General features: G+C 38.7%; 1 long non-coding RNA gene across 4 annotated transcripts in view; it reads right to left on the bottom strand.

Moving 5' to 3' along the window:
• Window positions 1–19,797, bottom strand: part of LOC126651010 (uncharacterized) — a 159,367-nt gene that overhangs the window by 20,430 nt on the left and 119,140 nt on the right. For 2 of the 4 annotated variants that reach the window (XR_007631538.1, XR_007631540.1), the window contains one exon: window positions 8,183–8,477. This is a non-coding gene — a long non-coding RNA (uncharacterized LOC126651010). Of the gene's footprint in view, window positions 1–8,182; window positions 8,478–8,629; window positions 9,232–16,703; window positions 17,256–19,797 lie in introns of those variants that run through there. The other 2 variants (XR_007631541.1, XR_007631539.1) reach the window with 2 other exon arrangements.

Genomic DNA, 19,797 nt, shown 5'->3' on the forward strand with positions numbered 1-19,797 from the left:
AGAGAAGATCAATCTGTACAGGCATCTTCTAGAGAAGTGTGGGCAAGGAGGACATGACAAAATATTCTTTAAATGTACAGTATTTCATGTGTTGTAACTTGGTAAAAATTTTTAACTGATGTCAGGAAGGTCTCTATTTTATGAAGGAAATTGTTTATTGATCCTGTCTGTTAGCATCATTTTCACACTGTACTATTCTCATGCTTAACCTGCAGGGATCCAGAAAGGTTGTTTCTCTCTTCATGCGTGACTTGACTTCTGCAAGGAGATGCTGCACCTTCATGTGAGGCTCCAGCAAAGGGCCGTGGGAAGGAAGAGGTCGTGAGGTAAGGAACACTAATGTTCCTGATGTTAAAATCCCTATGATGCCTATTTGGTATGCCTTTTCCATACACTCGTAAATTTACTGAAACCGAGATGAGAGATCACAAGTCGATTTGGAGATAAATTCAGCAGCACTATTGTACCATTACACATGGTCTGCTTTTGGGTTTTTTGGGGGTTTTTTAGTGATGCTTTTGATCTAGCTCATGTTGTGAAACACTGCAGATGTGATTTGTGGTCTTCTACTAGTTTAGTAAACTAAACTAGTTTAGTAAAACTAAACTGTGGATGGAGCAGATATTCTGTGGACCCTTCTTCATTAAACATCCACCACATGGTTTTCAGAGTGGGGACAAGGACTAGACTGGAAGATAACAGTGATCCCTTAAAATTCCATTTGAAAGCACATGAAGAGATGCAGAATTTAAGGGATAGCAATTAGGAATAGAAGTAATAGACCAACCCTTCCTTATTCACCCCTGATGTGCTTGTGATATTAAAAACATAGGACAAGTTACATCACATTACACTGTCAGGGTGTTCCCAGAGACATGACACATTAAAACATGCTGAGCATTACATGAAGTAATGTCAAAGATGCTGTTACCTTTATACTGAGTCAACAATACCTCAGAACAGCTCCAAAGGAGCAGGTACAATATAGATTGTCATACATTTCCACAGCAGTGTTTTTTCAGAAGTCATCCAGCTGTGCCAAGCTTCAGAGCATTTTAGTACAATATAAAACACTTGCTATGGAATGAAGCCACAGGAACCCAAACCAAATATGACATCACTGAAACGCTTCCTTAAAGGAAAGTTTTGTTTTCCAGCTTTCATTAATACAATACATATAGAGAACAAGTACTGTGTTCAGCAGCACAGAAACAATGCTATCCTAAGGCCCATTGTGTTCATCCATTAAGAGCCACTTTCAGGAATGCTTTAAAAGCCTTTCTGAAATCCTACCTTCTCCTGCTAGGTATTTTGTAGTGCTTTTGTATTCAGTGAAAAGTTACATTTACTGTGAATACCTGAACAAAAAATTTTCACCCAGTTAAAGTTTTTATTTAGACACAATATAAAAAAGGAATTCCAACGACAGACAGGTCACAGGTCTTAAACAGTCTTGTCATCAGTGTTCCCAGTCAAAAAGTTATATGTTTTGTTTTCAAACATTAGATTTGTTTTCCCTAAAGGAAAGTTTCTGTCATTCTTAACATAGTTCAGTAAAATCTCACTTTGTAGACAGTATTGTGGGGTTTTGGGATGTGTCAAAGGAAAGCCCTAATTTTTCTCATCAAATGTATCCCAGTTTCACATGAAGGAGAAAGTGATGCTTTTCAACATCTAAAGACATATGCATAAAACGATAACTCACAAATTTTCAGAAGCCAGAAGTTGAGAATATGGACTGCATTGTATCCTCTGGGGCTCTTACAATGACTGAAATGCATTATTTATCCTTCATTATTTATGTTGATGGACTTCAGTTCTTCTCCAATATTTCTTAGCCAAATAAAACCCACTTTACCTGTCAAAATTCAGTAATTACCCAACTATAATAATTAGATTTACTTTCCCGACCTATTAATGTTTTAGGAAATATGCAAATATTATAAATCCCATGCTCAGATCCTCAAAGGTATTTGGATCCCTTACTCCCTCTGATTTAAAAAATAACTAGAGGCCATGTGATATGTTAAGTTCTTAAACACCAGCATATGTTTGAACTTAAACACTTTTACATACTCCAATATCCAAGGTTCCATGGAAAAAAATTGTCAGCTTAACTAGAAAAGACTTTTAGATCTTCTTTATGATATTTACAGGTAACATTAGTTTAGGAGGGAGAGCTGAGATGGGCTGGGGCCGGCCCTGTGCACCGTCATTGTGGATAAAATTGGAGTGCAGGTGATCCTCCCGGCTGCCCTGAGTTCTGTCCATGGGAGAATGTTATTTTGAAGCAAGTTATGTAATTGCTCACTGTAATGGAGTATGTATTGACTAAAGCATTCCTTTCTAACATTTTTCTATTGTAAGCCAGTTGATGTCAGAAGAAATAAAAGTGCATACTTGATGCAGTAGGGTGCATTTTATGTTCTCTTCTTAACACTTCTCAGGAATAAAACCTAAGTGAGATGAGATTTCCAATGAAAGTACTGTTTTTAATCAGACTTTCATACTCTTCAACATTAATATGTCATTGGGTAATTGGGTAAGAATAGTACCTGTCAGCATCAGTAACACCTGGAGCTGCACAAACAGACCAAAGTGAGGCAGATACCACTTCAGCTTCTGGGATATTCTGCTACAGAACTCATTCCAAAACTCTGACACATTTGCAAAAAGCTATTTTTCCTTCTTGACATGTACAAAATTTTTCTGAGTTTGTATTAAGATGCCAAGTCAGATTTTTTTTCCCCAACTTCAGATGTAATTTTAGCAGCTTAGTACTTCCTGTACAAACCATCTTTTTCATAAAGAGGATAAAAAACTGAAAGATTACCTTGGACAGAAAAGCATATCAGGGTTAATAAGAATCACTGTTAGATACCATATTCTCCTGTGTGAAATCATCATCAATGTTTGCATGTTTTAACTGGATTTTTTTCCATATTGAAATTTGATTAATTTACCAAGAGCCTTCAAAACCATTATGTGGCCCCACAGCTGTCTGTAATCCCTGACAGCATAAGCAGATACACATGTATATCCCCCAGACCCTGTATGGCATGTTTAGGATATTTCTATTAAGTAATTTTCTGTTTAATCTAAGTTCTACTTCCCCTGTGTAGTAAAGCAATTACATAATTAATGGTTACATTCAAACAGAATGGCTCAGGAGAGAAAAAAGAATTTTTAGGACAACTGGAAAGGAAGTGCGCATCAGTAATTCCCTTTCACATTTGATACTTCAACTAGTATTAACTTAAAAGTCCAAATGCAAGTCATTAAGTAAAAAAATGAACAAAATGAAGAGCAACCTTGCAGGGACAGTGATGAACTGAGAATAAGGACATTTGGGTTCAATTCCGAACTCTTCCCTTGCTAGTATAGCTTTGGGCAGTTTTCTTTGTTCCTCAGTTCCTTATCTATTTAATAAGGATATTAATACTCGATTAATTCTACTCCTTTGCCTGCGTGCCTTTTGAAGGCCTCTTGAAGGTTTTTGTAGTAGAAAGCACTATTTCTGGTATCTGGAAAACTCAGCAAAATAGAGGCTTTTTGGTGAAGACAAGAAGAATTAAAGGAGGGAAATGCCCTCAGAGATTATGTCTACCACAGATGTGGTGAGAACTGCGGTTCAGTATCAGTAATATGGGGCTATGCAATATGTAGTGCCAAAGATAACCCTTCAGAAAGCTTCTGATTAAAGAACTGACTCTTGAGAGCCAATAAATATCGGGACAGCTATAAAAGATCTAGTTATAAAATTTACAACAAAACATTTCACTGTCAAAAAGAGAAATAAAGTGTAGCAAAATTTTGCTGAGAAAAACGGATAAACAGATGTCAGTACAATTTCTTGTAACAAGTGAAAGTCTGATTAAAAAATTTAAAATTAAATGTGTCATTTTGAATTCAGTATTTAAAAACATATAGATTTTTAGAGCTTTTCATTTTTTAAAAACTTTATGCCTTTTCCATTTTTTATCCTGGTTTATGAAAAACACATATGCTGATCTGTGGAAATTACTTGACCAATAAATGTTCCTTCTGTGGACATTTACATTTAAAAACCAAAACATTAAGACTATTTTGTGTTTTGGTTTGGGGTTTTTTTGCAAGCCTTTCAAAAATCAGGTTTTTGTTGGATCTTGAATCAAGACAGCTCAAGGCATTACAAGTACAGGAACTGCTTATGTGCTATATTTTTAAAACACATTTGTCTTGACTAGAAATAGTTGCTGCAAGAGTGAAATGTATTTCCACTGCTCAGTATAACTTCCCTGACAATGCAAATGGTTCAAGCTCTAATTCACATAGTTTATCTAAAGAAACAATTCAATGGACTGAAATGAAATGCAGGTGTTCTCAGCATCAAACCTTTATTGAATAGTATCTTGAAAGAAAAGGAAATGACTAATTTTACTTGCTTTAGAATTGAAAGAGAAAGCTAAATGCAGGTGTTGTGTAAGTGTTTAAATTATTTAAAATGTAGCTAAAGAAAGAGTTTTAAGTCACAGCAACTCATTGACAGACATGTATGATAAAGACAATGGGACATCCTGTATCATGTAAAACCTTCTCTCTCAAAATGACAAGCTCTTTAGAAAAGAATCTACTATTCTTGCTATGTATATTATAGGGATAAAAGAAACAAATGAACCTATTGCTGCATTGGTTTACTGGTACATATTAAAGGTTGTTATGCTTGTTTTTCTTAATATTTTTCTTTCTTTCATAGTACATAACCTAGTGCAAAAAAAATCCTATGCACTGTATTCTGAAAAGAAACTGCTTCTTTACAAATAACAGTGAATGAAAGCTTACTTGTTATGTAATATATATCCTAATAATATAGACATTTATAAGCATGGAAATTGAATAGGGAAATAAAATGCAGATGATTTTATCCTTCATATTTGAATATATATCTATATTCTATAGGAAGTTTACTATAATTATGATTTCATATTGTGTTTCTATACCCTAAAGATAAACATATTCCTGGATCAATAAAAGAGCTAAACATCGTGTATTAACCAAAAAATGAACCTATTTAATGTAGTAAAAAGCTTGGTAAATATCCTTGAACCCAAAAATAGTGAGTACTTTTATAAGATCAGTGATGTTTTAAATGAACTATTTTTCTTAATGGGTTCCTGGAAAAATTGGCAATACCTAGTAGCAATGGTAATACTGTCAGAAAAATAATAAGGCAATGAATGATTCCAATAAGAATACGGTGCACTTCGATTTGGAGGCCACTAATAAAGGTAAAGTTTGCACATTCTGACAATTTTTCACTAACAATGTATCTGTACAATTGCATGATCTTTACGAATGTAATTAACCTATTTTTCTTGCCCTAATTACAAGGCAAAAAAAATCGCACAGGTAAAAGGAAAAATTATTTTGTTTAGAAGGGAAATACAAATTATGCCTGAAGCCTAATAAATCTGTTGCTATGACAATCAAAGATTCTGGTATTATAAAATCTTTCAGAATTTATTCACATGAGTAGTTCTTACTCACTGTGCTAGCTTTGACCTCTCCTGTTCTGAGTGACCACCATAAGAGATGGAGTCTGAAGTCAAGGACTAAATTAACTCAGTGGACATTTTGTGTGCATTTCTTTTACAAGGGTGGTCCATAGAGTAAGGGAATTATATCTGCATATTAAATATAAAGATGGAAAGGAGGGTGATGGTTAATGAGGATGTACTGAATAGTGTGGGACCTGAGTATGGGCTGGCTCTGGCTGGGGTAGAGTTAATTTTCTTTCTAGTAGTTAATATAAGGCTATGTTTGGTGTTTGAAACAGTATTTATAATACAGAAAAATTTTGTTTCTTGCTGAGGAGTGATTCCACAGAGCCAAAGCCTTTGATGCCTCACATTCCACCCCACCAGCAATTGTACTGGGGGTGCACAAGGAGCTGGGAGGGAATACAACTGGGAAAGCTGATCCCAACTGACTCAAGGGATATTCTGTACCATATGGTGTCATACTCAGCATATAAATGGGGTGAAGAAGAAGGAAAAGGTGTTCACAACTACTGCATTTGTCTTCCCAAGTAATGGTGACATACCTGATAGAGCCCAGTTTTCCTGAGGATGGCTGAACACCTGCCTGCCCATGGGGAGTGGTGATTGAATTCCTTGTTTTGCTTTGCTTGTGTGGATGTGGCTTTTGCTTTACCTATTAAACAGTCTGTGTCTCAACATATGAGTTTCCTCACTTTTACTTTTCTGATTCTCTCTCCCATCCCACCAGGGGGGAGTGAGTGAGCAGCCATGTGGTGCTTAGCTACCAGCTGGGGTTAAACAATAACATTCATGTGAGTTGCCCCATTGATTGACACAGAACTGCTGATGTGAGAAGAGGTTTGTAATGGGAGACGAATTTAGGATGCGGTCCTTGTTCACATAGAGATCTGAGGAGATGACTTCCACAAGCAAGAGATTCTTTCTAACACTGAAGATGACATTTATAGTTGTGTTGTCCTTCCTCAGCTTTGCTTATTCATTCTTACACTAGTCACACATTTCAGATAGTAAAATACACAAATAATCTACTTTGATGCACATATATACGTTTTGAACCTTTACTCCTAAAATCAAGGCTGATGCCTCTGAAAGCTACTGAAACACTGTCACAGTACAGAATTGTGTTATCTGTTTCCTTCTGCTGCAGTGATTTGAAGAAGCTGCATTACCATTCTCTCTTTAATAACTGCCTTATGGAGTCCTTCATCATACAAGGAGGAGATTTGTTGGGAACTACCACAAAATTACATCTTTTGAGTGGTATTTAAGCTCTGATTCTTGTTCATGAGTCCTGCTGTGGCCTGGCCTTTTTTGCTTTGGCTCTTTTCATCTTTCTCAACCTCAAAACCTGCTACTGGGAACCCATCACCTCCATACCCAGCTGGACAGCCCGTGACAGCCAGTACACAAACCTGTTTCTGTTGCATTTCCAACCCCACTAAAAGCAGCCAGATTTGTGAGGGGTTACCCTCAGAGCAGGGGCAGGCCCTTACCACAGTCTACTCCTCAAGAACCACTCAACTTTTCCAAATTCAGTGATCAACCAGGATGTGTAAGAAAATATATATATATTTCACATCATGACTCTCTCATCTTTTAGTTCTACCCTAATTTCTGAAACAGAGATCCAAGTAAACTAGGTTTTCTGGAAAATGAACCTGTTCTTCCATCTCAGTACATTCACTATATAATTCCTGATCAGCTTGGCAATTTTTTGACAATGACTCTAAATTTTTGTAAGTTGGGTTGTTAGTTAATAACATCTCCTTTCATCCAGAAAGATGAAACCACATTACACCTGTTAATGAAAAATATCTTGCAACACTCAGGGAAGCCATTTCTAATAATTCTCAACACTACACCATACATGACAAAAATAACTGGATATGAGAACATCCCATACTGGGTTTGCTAATTTTATGAGCTGGGTCATAATTCTTAGTAGTAGTTTTTTGGTTTACTGACATGTGTAAGATGATCTGCCTCCCACTGTATCTAAAACACAGATCTGAGTCTGCATTTGATATTTGTTTCCCATGGAAACAAAATAGAGTAAATCTTTGGTACCTGCCAATATTGCAGACATTCCAAACTGTTCTGTAGCTTTCATTTACTCAGATAGTATTATTCAGGACTATTCTTACATTGATATGGAATTTATTTTACCTTCCATTTTTGCCTTCTAGCGGTCAGTGCACAACTGAGATGCAGGGAAGGTATAGCACCATGACCCCAGAGAAACAGAGCAAGAGAAAGGGGAGACAGGGGGAGGGGAGTGGAAGGAGGGACGGAAAGAGAAAGAGAAATGTGAAAGCAAATTCCTAAACATCCTCTTTAGCATGGAAATATGTACAATAGAGCTACAGATGTTCCAGTCTGAGCGCAAATGACAGCACAGGTGGGCACAAACACACACACACGCACATACACACTGTCACAAAGCAAGGGAGAAAGACAGAAATGATCTTACAAAGCTGCTGCAGTAATCAGGACACTTGCTGCTGGAAATAACCATACAAACAAACATTCTTTTGTTACCTTTCTACATTTTTTCAGTTTTTCATTTCACTATTGATATTATTTTATACCTCTTACCATACCAGAAAGATAGTTACTATTAAAAAGAAGGAAAAAGGCCTTACCATGCAGTGCATCAGGAAGAGATGAGAAGCACAGAGCATGCTGCAGAGATTAAGCTCAGCATGGCATTCAGATATCCTTTGGAACTGAAGAAAATTGTCCAACCCATTCTTCCTAACAAAGCGGACAAGTTTTCTCTAGGCTTGAATTTTTCACCAGAAGTCAGATCCTTATAGTGCATTATATTTTCTTCTTCAGGAGATATATTTCCTCCAGTTAAGTTTCAGCTCCGTAATGCCATTTCCAATCAGCTCTAAGAAGTTCTTCATTCCCAGATTTGCGATGTCATCAGAGGGACTCCAAAGAAAATTAAAGAAAGAAAGAAAAAAAGAAAATAATACCTTACCAAAGCCCCAAAATTTCTATGCTGAAAATGAGAAGATACCAAAAAATCACATCACCCTCTCATTTGCTCTATTATCTAGGTGTTTTACAACAATTAGTACTACCTCTTTGGTCTCATATGTCCAATGCTGATGATTTGTAATAAAGGAAGAGGCAAAAACTTTCCCAATTCACACATGATGCATTTTCATTGCTGCTGCTCAACTATGTACTACCAAACAAGCCTTTTCATCCTGAGACATCTTTAAAACTATGTGACAAAAACATCAGCTATCCCTTTCCCTTCCCAAAGAACATAAATATTAGAATTTCTAGAAAAGTATTGGAGGTTTGACAAATAACCCAAAAATACAAATCAGATCTAAAAGCAAAAGCCTCGAAGCAGAAGGTTTCTTGAGCAAGAAGGCACTTTGCTTGAAGGATTTGGGGACACACGCACTAAGTATCATAGGGAAGGAGAGAGGGGGAAAGAACGGTGGCTAATGGAGTGTTTGGAGAAGATGGGGTGGGACCAAATGGGTGTCAGGTGGGAGTGGGATCCTGAGTCACCCTCAGCCTCCTGCCTGCTCGCTGACAGCAGCTCGGGCTTCCCCTGCACTTTCTGCAAAGCATATTAATTGATTCTGGTTGCTGAGCAACTAACTCTGGGGAACCACATCGACGGCTCCAGCTCCAGCATAGCTTCAGCAGCAGCAGCAGCAGGGAGAGGGGATTGTCTCCTCCGCCTCTCTCCTCCTCCCGGGATCAGTCAGCCTACCCAGGATGTCCTTAGCTGCCCTGCAGGGAAGCTTTGCAAGGAAAAGGAAGAAGCCCCCACTAGGGCAGCAGAGAGAGGGAGTGGGATGCTCCCCCAGTCTGCGTGGCACCGGTGGGACTCAGGCGAGCAGCGCTCCTTCACGCTGACAGCACCGCTGCAGCCCCGGGGGGCATCTCCCCGCTGCCGCCCTGCGTGGGGTGCCCGGGCCAGGGGGGCCGGGGTAGCCGTGGGAAACCCAAACAGGTATGTTGAGAGGTGGGTGAGCCAGGGTGGTGCAGCTTCCTCTGAAAAACATCACCTGCAAAAATGTTAAAATGACAAGTTCCACGGTTATCGTAGAATCATAGAATATCCTGATCTGGAAGGGACCAACAAAGATGATCAAAGTCCAACTCCTGGCCCTGCATAGGACAGCCCCAAGAATCACAACATATGCCCAAGAGTGTTGTCCAAATGCTTCCTCAACTTTGTCAGGCTTGATGCTGTGACCACTTCCCTGGGGAGCCTGTTCCAGTGCTCAACCACCCTCTGGGTGAATACAACCTAAACCTCCCCTGACACAGCTTCATGCCATTTCCCTGGATCCTGTGTGAGTTTCCAGTGGAAGCTGTGGTCACTTATGTTCTGTCCCTGCAATAACAGAAACTGTATTGCTTATTCCTTACCTCTTTATCATGTTGCACTTCAGACAGAGCAGACACTTGTCTGGTTGAAAGGGCACACACTAAACCAGAGCCACCATCCAGAGGAGTTGCCCAGGTGTCTTTGACAGATACTGAAAAATGGAACTCTCTGGCATAACCTTTTAATTGCTTTAACTGATGTGTGTAAGTTCCATGTAAAAGAGGAGCAGCAACGAACCCATTTAGTTTTGGTCCATAAATTAAGTAACTAGAGCTGGCTTAAAGGGGTTTCTCCTAGAGCACCTCGACTGATGGCCCCACAGGAGTGACACAGAGGATTTCTGCTAGGTTGACACCAGGGGCATGGACCCTGAACAGGTCTGGACCCCTGCAGTTCATGGCAGGGCTTCTACTGACTTCTGTGGCTCTGGAGTCTGAAGGAAATACCCAAAACACCACAGTGTCTGAAACATGACATTTCTCTTGTGCTGTTGTTCTGTATAAATCCTTAGTCAGATCATGGCATTTGTTCAGCACTGACTAAGCTGTCTTTCCGTTGCACAGGTAAGATGTAGGAAATAAAAAGACCTCAAGATTTCTCTCCCCGTGACCTGGCACTAAGAGCAATATCAGATCTTGGCCAAACTGCTCATGCATGATTACTGTCAAAGACCTGAGCTAGATCAGCTCTTTATTCTGTTATAGTGATAGGACAAGTTAAAGGGCAAGGCCCTGAGAACTGCCTTAGCTTGCAGTCACACAGCAGAATTATCTAATTCTCCCCTTGAAGAACTCCAACCTGTATCTTGCAAGCCATATCTAAATGGCAAACACCAGATCTTTGTGAAAAGGGGACAGGTTATCTTAAGGAAGAGAGTACCTTTTCTGACAGTAGCTTAGCCACACCACACTCTGCTTTCATGCTTTATAAAGGAAGATCTACAGTTTAGCCTCATTTTCTTAGCAAAGCCAGATGCTTCACATATATTTAAAGCTCAGGAAGGACCATTAGATTCTGTTAGCAGAGCTGTTCTACGAAACAGATTGCAGAACATATTCAGTTCATCCAATATGCTTATTGATATGAACATATACCAGGAATTCCTAATCCTCCAAGTACAACATACAGAGAAATATGGGAACATTTAGACTGAGGGAATAAAGAGAGGTGGAGATTCTTACCAAGGAATCACTAAGTTTACATGACCTTATTTCACCATACACATAGTAAAGAAGGATTTGTTTCAGCATAATAAGCTCTAGTTGTTTTACCTTTTCCACTATTACTCCTTTACTTTTGTGCCAGTGCCTGTTTTTATCCCCAACAGTACAATCTTTAAAAGAGTGACAACAAAGTATTAATATTTTAATGTGCTTTGTTTTGTACTTTATTTTTTACAAGGCAGAATACCAAACAGAATTGAAGCTCTCTGTAGTGGACGAAATATCATTAAAAGTGCTAGGGAAGGGCAGTTGAAGGGCAAAGCAATAAAACAAAACAACTACAGAAAGAAAGCAAGTAACCAACAGGTGATTTCAGAATGAAAGAAAATTAGCATGTAAGAAGGAGCTATCAGATTATTAAAAATATTTTGGGAGAGATAAGTTTGGAGATGTCAAAATTTGAGCTGCTTTTTCCTTTTTTTTTTTTTTCAAATGCAAAGCTGCTTAGATAAAATTCAGTCTCTTACAGAAAACAAGTACAGTATCTTCCTTTCACTTACACAAGACTTGAATTTAATCTCATATAAAAGCTTTTTATTATGCATTGAAAAGGCTGACTAATGCACACATTCCCTTCCTATTCCATTTTCTATTTATCTTTTCTCTTCCCACTTTTATATCCTTTCAACAGTAGCATTATCCTCTTTGAGAAAATGAGTGTCCTGTGAGCCTAAGGACCAGAGCAAGCTGGGACCCAGTCAGCCCTCATTCCCTAGGCCTGGTGTTCAGTACAGCTGATGTCCCACGAAAACCATGTTGGTAACTGCAGCTGAATCAGATGGCAGTATTCCTCCATGTTCCAGCCCTCCAGACAGATAGGCCCTGTACTGCCAGACCTTGGGCATCAAAACAATAGGGATGTGCAACCAGCCATGGCAACTGGTTGGGCAGAAGCCCATTTCGAATCTTAGACTGCCTCCTCTGTATTGCTGAGACCTGATAGCAAGAGAAAGCCTTCAGGGAACAAGTGAAGAAAAAAAAGACCCTTCTGTCAATATATTCTAGTCCAGAGTGTAGAAGAGGGCCAAGTGGAAGGATGACACTTAAAGAAGGCACGTGAGTGCTGTAGCAAGCATGAAGTGGTGGCCCAGGCCAGGGAAACGGTGCCTTTCTCTGGCCATGAGTGCACGCCTGTGCTGAAGGGATGGAGGGCAGTCAGGGTGGATGGGCTCCCTACTCTACTGAGCAATTACTCTACGCTAGCCTGAAGCAGAGCAGAGGCCCCTGGGGACTTGGAAGAGACTGTCAGACTTTAGGAAGCTGAAGCAGAAAAATATCACAGGAATCTCCCTGCAAGAGTCAGGAGCAGGGAAGATAAGAGAGCTTGAAGCAGAGGTCGACCAGCATTACTCCTTGTGTGTTCAGACCACCTCAGGAGCCCTCCATCAGCAGGAGATGCCTTCCCACAGGGTAGCACAGAGGCCACTGTGAGGACTCTGAACTGTGTCACAGGACACCTTCTGCCCAGTTCACAAAGCTGTCTGCCCCAGTACAGCCTGGACACCAGAAGTGAAACAGCTTGTTTACCAAAACATTGGCCTTCATCACAATCACAGTTTAATACTACAGAGATAAAGACCATCACTTTACTCCTTGCAAGCCACACCTGTTCCAGTATCTGCGATTTGAGAACTGAATTAGATTTTTGAAAACAGTACTGTAATGTAAAGGATATAGTAATTGTAACATAAATACAAAGAAGTGCCCAGATTATGAAAATTTTTTAACATATGAAATTAAAGGTATAATTCCATTATGAACCAATTTTTGATTAAAAACTTGTAAAAATTATTTACAATTATGTTTTCTGAGTATGTTTCTCACTTTGACCCTTCAATATCCTGTGTCTCAATTATTATTCAGTCAATTACAGCACAAACAACTGAATTGATTTCTTGCCGTTTTAGGTTAAATGCCATAATACATGCAGGAGAGTCTGAGCTTCAGTGAGGGCATTTCCAGATCATCAGCACTTAATTGAAAAATCTAACTAAAAGAAATAGACCTTAATTAAAAAAAATATCTGAAGCATGACAGAGGACGCACATGTAGTTCCATCTATCTACAGTATCTTTAGCATCCCTAAAAACTATTTCTAACATATTTTAAATATAGTATTATTGTAATAATTATTTTCAATATTCTATATGGCAACTGGTGTCATTCCTTTTTAGATTCAATCAGTGCAAATCAGACTAAGATACCATAGTTGTCAAAAACTTGCAACAGTAAGAAAACAATGCATGGTAAATAAACAGTAAGCAAAGCAAGTAAAATGGAAAACAATTAAGATTTGTTGTTCTCTTTCTTTTTAAATAAATTCTGCTTTACTACAACTTAAACACCAGCTGACTAGAGAATGATAAAAGGTTACAGCTTGTGTTTGATAATTTTGGGGTTTGTTCGTATTTTCATAATTTAGTCTGAAATAAATATTAGTGGATATGATTGGAATTTCATTTATAGAAAAGTAAACCTCCTACATTCACTGGTTTCAATGAAATCATCCTTAATTTAAGTCCGTGTAGCCAGTACAGCTGATTGCAGTTCTAATTGCCCATTGCAGAGTTAGCTTCAGTTTAAATTTGTTATGTACAAGTAATATAGCACTGCTTTCTGACATCATTCTAATGCTAAAAATAGCATTTAAATATATCTACATTAAAAATGGATAGTTGTACAGCCATATTCACTACAGAAAATACATACACTAAATACAGGATTTTTCTTCTTTAGGAAAAGAAAACCTGGTTTGAAATTAGCTTCTCAGCACACAAATGAAATACAAATGCATAATCTCAACTGATTTAAAAATGGATATCTTGACCTAAACTTCCATTTTGTATAAGCAATGTGCAGTGGCAGTTGCATTTTTGGGGGAGTCATTGATGCTGAACACAAGTTACACGTCAAAACAGATGGTTTTATCCTTCTTCTCTGACCTAGGTAGAAAAACACTCCCTGATTTCTAAGGCAAGAGGACTGAGCTCAATTCTTAGGAGACTACTACAGTTTCAGACAAAAACTGCTTAGCCTGTTGCACCAGAGACAGACTTGTACCTCTAATGCTGCTTAAATAAACTAGTTCCTTCCATACATAGAACCACTCCAGAAGACAGGTACTATTTTCTGAGAGGCAGTGATGTGTTTGCAGTGTCTGTATTGGAACTGGAATCTCATTAGAAAAACAGTAATCTTGCTTTACAGCCGTGTAGTAAGATAGGACATACAACGCATGAATTCCTTGAATCCCAGGGGTGATCATCTGCCTGAAATTCTTTTCTAGATAAGCATGTTCACACGTGGCAAAAAAACTCTCAAGCAGCAACAGTTATTACTTTACTGCTGAATAAATATTCACATTATTTCTCAACAGGCAATATACCCACTGGGCAAAAAAATAATAGTATGCTAATGAAGGATTAGACAGACTTGGGCTAAATTAGTCCTACTGCAGTTCTGTTAAGCTCCTGGGTGTGTATTACATGACATTACTATTTAATACCATAGAACAACAATTTCTATGTCTCCCCTCTTTTTTTTTTTTTTTCTTTCCTTTTAATAGAAAAGGTAGAGATTTCCTTTCCTGGGTTAACTTCCAAGCATTAAGAAAAGTAACATAACCTGAATATTCAAATGATTCACAACTAGACCTCTTAAGTACTGCATCATACACAGGATGCTGCTAGAATGAATATTGCACAGCAGCCAAAATAGTCCTAAGCATTATTCAATACTCCAAAATGCAGAGTATGGGTGTAGCCATGATACTGTACAGTACCTGAAGAAACACACTTTGAGCAATTTGACAGAAGCCAGATTTAAGTAACTGCTGGCATTTCTATTCTGAGTACAGCTGACCTCCAGAATACCAGAATTCTGACTGGTAAAACCTTTCAAATGCCTGTTTATTCTTTGCTTCACAAGAGACTCATCAGCCAGCTTGGTTTTCTTTTTGCCACTAGCAGAGGTGCCTTTGAAAGCATCTTTCTGGTGAAAGTCCCTGGGAACAGCCCATAAAGTCCCTGAAGATCGACAGAGAATACCCCTTAGCTGAGGGGAAGAAAACTCCAGCCATCCTCTGCCAGGCTCTTTTTAAATCCTTCTGAAACACTCACTCTGTTGATTAATATTTTGAAAGCTTTACTGGTGAATAAAGCTTCCTCAGATTCCTCAGAGCCAAATGATAACAACAAAATATACAAATATAGATCCACAGCATACTCTGAGGTATCGTCTTTCAAAAAAACCCCAGCAAAACAAGACAAATCAAAACCAGCCTGAACATGTTAACTCTTTATGATATATCTATTTCTTAAATATCCCAATTGTTTTTAGGCTTTTCCTCGGTGCTGGTCTCTGTTTAATTAATTAATCACAGTGTTTGCACATCTTGAATGCTTTGTTTTAATGTCTCACTCCCTTCTGTGGATTTCTCTGCTGTGAGATTTTAATGAGAGCCATTTCTCATGTTTTTGTGCAGAATTATTATACAGAGGAGAAAGTGATAATAACTCAGTCTTCTGTTAATTACACTTCTAATTATTCTTAGAAGTTTATTTATAATCATGTCTGCCAGCAGGATTTGTTTCAATTATCATAGCCAGATTGGAAACGGAGCTTAAATTAATTCTTTCTGTAAACAACCATATTTTAAAACAAGCAAGCAAGAAGTGATCATATTTATTTTTTAACTCAAAATGCCCTGTTGTCTGATTGCCATTCTTGTAAACAAAAATCTTGGAGAATCATGTAAAATCTTTGTCCTTCAGTAACTAGTAATCCATAAGCTAGCAAATGTTCTCAGAGGACACAAAAAAAACTTAATTAAGGTAAAACCTATTTATGGTTAAAGGGCCTTTTTTTTTTCCCTAAATGGTAATCAGGGCTTTTATGTTAAAAGTCTTCAGATAGAAAGCCTCACCTCTAGAGGCATAGCAGTGCCATTACTCAAAGAGAATAAGTGTTCTTTCAAGGGTGAAAGGGAAAGAAATATCTATTTTTGATGCTGTTAGATTCCCACTTGCAAGCCAGGAAACCCCTTGTTTACCACAGTATTTCTACAATAATGCAGACCTCATCTAAAAAGTAAGCTGCCAAAAGGTCTCAGTTCAGGAAATCATGTTTTCAAGGAAAAACTGATCAACAAAAATCTTTAGAAAGCACAATCCTATACATATTATTTCATTTATCATATGGAATAACATTGTTTTAACAAGAGTAATCAATCTAGAAGGAATTATAGGAGGACAAAAACAATTCTTTCACTATGCACAGATGATTGACATATACGTCCTCTTCCAATAGTATATAAATGTATAAAAGTTGCATACATTAGGGGTTAATTTGGAGTGAGATACAGATCTCAGCCGTGGAAAGAAATAAGAGTTATTGTATAGGTAGAGGATTTGTAACCTGGCAGACAGAAAATGACTATGTGCAATACTGCATGTTTAAAATTTAAGAAATGCAGTCTGCCTTCATATCAAACACATTTCCCTTTGACACCAGCCCCCTGCAAGCCCCTGCCCCCTCAGCAAGACAAACGGTGAAAGAGAAGCCTGTGAGACTTACCTGTTTGCCTTACAGGGGATGAAGAAGTTTTAAGCATCAAAGTTCTTGCGGCAATCAGCCACTAGCACTTAGCTCACGTGAAGATAATTACATTCTCCCATCTTTTAGATTTCTTAGTAAGTGAAAGCTGGTGATGGATGCCAGCAGCCTTGTTAAAATATCACTGTAATCCGTTCGAGCTCTGGAGATCGCTTAGAAAACCAAGTCATAAACATGCAGTGTCTACAGCTTCTCAAGCAGCTCAACATTTTCCAGGTGTGCACACATCTTCCTTTTCCAATACTGTACTTTACAGAGCATTCTACCTATCTTCATTTGAGTAGAAAGAACACAGTTGTTGAAAGTAAATTCTATGTGAACAGAAGGGTTCTACATTTTTAAGTTTTCTCACACCAAATGGTTATTATTTTAGGAAAGGAGACACCCTTTAGGTTTTTTGGTTGTTGCTGTTTCCTCGTGAATCAAAAAAGAGGAAAAAAAAAAGCTTCAAGTAGAGAAGCAAGAAGCAAAGAACAGGATATAGCAGTTCAAGAAGCAGCAGGCAAGGATGGGTGTCTTGTGATTGCTTTGAGTTAATACTCCTCAGGGGGAGATGAAAAAAGCACAAATACAGCAAAATCTGTCTTACAGAGTAAAAATCTGTTGTATAAGCCAGTCTCTGGCAAAGTAAAACAGCATGTGCGTTTACTCCATTAATTTCTAGCATGCCAGAGTGCAAAGAAAATTAGAAGCTTTCTGTTTATTAGCAGCAAACAGGTAGGAAGAGGGAAAGAAAATTCAGGATATGTAACTAGTGTAATTGTTTCTGCTCTCCTGAGAAACGTATCAGATCTATCAAAGCTGTGTATGTGAAAGCAGTATTTATCAGCACCAGAGAACATTTTATCATTACCGGTATTGTCTGGAGCATATGTGGAGGGTGAACATTTAATAATGCTGCATCCCCTAGATGCAAATAGCACATTTGTGACTGGTCTTTCTATAGCTTAAACATGCCTCTGGACTCTCTGGAAAATATGACTATGAAAGCTGTTACAAGAATCATAAGGGCTGAACACTTTGGAGTAACTGACCCAATTACTGGCACCAAGCAATGGGAACTTCAGCCTAACAACCTTAATTCAAATCCCACTGAAGCCCATGAAAGTAGATTTTGGGAGGCTGTGAATAAGGACCTGTGCCAGCTGGCTCCTGTGTCCCTGGGCATCAGAACACAGCTAAATCACAAAGTCACCAAAACCAACTTGGAAGGAGCTGGTTGAAACCCTGCTCTGACCTGAAGCTCTCCTGGATGTAACAGGATGATGCTGTGTCTGAATTTGCTCACATAATGTATGCAGCACAAACACATGCCTGTTCCCTTCAAGGCCAAAATGAAAACAGTCCATTTATTTGTATGATGAGTCCAGTCACAGGCCAAAATGCCACTGAGTCAAATGCTATTCAAGCATAAAACAAAAAAACTCTTCAGCTGCATGAATTTACAGTCCAGCTGTCACCTTTCATACTTTCCACACATGCCTCCCACCTGCAGTGCCGCCAAATCTTGCAGAGCACGGGGTTCTTGACTTTAAAGCTTTCTAGTTATTAATCCTACCAGTCTTTGGGTCATTTGCCCCCATAGCAGAGTTTGATCTAGCCCTTTCCAATCAGTGAAAACATCACATTTTGAAAAAAAAAAATTAACCCCTATTTCCATTACTCCAGTTATTAGGGTGGCTGAAGTCAATGTGCATCTCTGTGATACACTGAAAACATGAACAATAGGGGAAAAAAACAGGGCCGTGTTTCATATTCAAGCTTTGAGGAACTGCACATGCCAGAAGCAGCAAATCCCACATCCTTGGCACAGAACAAATCACTGATAGCTTGGGGCTTTGCCTCAAAATGCTGCAGCACTTACTTTGCATATTCCCTTCTTTGCTATATTCACAATTCTACATTTTGCTGCAATGCAAGTATCCTAAGCTTACATATTCATGGAAAACCCCCTTCCCTTTGAGGAAGCTTTGTCTGCTGATCTTCTTGTAGGGGAAGCATTTGCTCATATGTTCCTAAGCATTAGATATGCTGACAACTCCCTTTCTATATCTGATGCCCAGGTGGAAGGGAAATACTCTTTCTAGATGCACAGCAACCCCACTGCCCCTGGAATAACCACAGATGGGAAGGTAAGAACACATTTTTTGGGGCATTGCAGAGCAAATCCCAGCCTACCACTCAGTCCAGCAACTTGCAGTGATATCTTGAGTTGTACCAAATCCGTTCAGACCCCTCTAGACCCCTAAGAAAATTTTTCTCTTCCTTGTCCACTCTGCAATTTGAGTCTTCCCACTGGCACAGGGCTGCTTTCCAGCCCAACCTTTGACAGAGAACCACATGCAGCACCCCTGTGATAAAAAAGCAATAAAGCACTTGCACCATCTATTGCAGGATATGTAAGCAAACAGCACTTCCACCCAAAAAGAAGCTGCCACTGCCACTGATGCAGCATGCAGTGCTTTTTGCATACCAATACATATTTCCCACTATGGTAGATGGAAACTACAGGTTAAGGGCTACTCTAGCATTGTCACTGCAGTAAACTCTCTGGTGTTATGTGGCAGAAATCTCAGTGCACAGCCTGTTTTCAACTCACATTTGACTTCTAAATATGCTTGTAATGCATGCTGTATTTTTAGCATGCCCAGGGTCTGTATTTTGGGTTACCAGCCTGTGAAATCTTTGAAACGATGTTGAACGAACTTTTGAAAGACTGGCCCATTTTAACATTGGGCAGTAGGAGAAAAAAAATTAGAAAGACAGATATAAGATATCAGTAGCTTCTTCCAGAAACAGAGGTCAGTGGCCATGAAATTTGTCACTATCTTGTTAAGCATCAAGAACTTCAGTATTTTGACACTACAAAGTGCACCTGCCTCTAGAAATTATTTTGAATGTCTGAATTATCCCTCTTCCATCAGATCCAATAATCCTTGTGTAAAAATATTTGCCTTATATTTTGTACAAGATACTTCCAGCACTCAAAGGTATATTTTGGGAATAGAGGTCAACGTGTGTATGTCCCAAAGGTAGGATATTAATAACACTAGAG

This window comes from Myiozetetes cayanensis, unplaced genomic scaffold (genome assembly GCF_022539395.1).
Source record: "Myiozetetes cayanensis isolate MyiCay16 unplaced genomic scaffold, myiCay2020 scf6-25, whole genome shotgun sequence".
In the NCBI taxonomy this organism is placed as follows: Eukaryota; Metazoa; Chordata; class Aves; order Passeriformes; family Tyrannidae; genus Myiozetetes; species Myiozetetes cayanensis.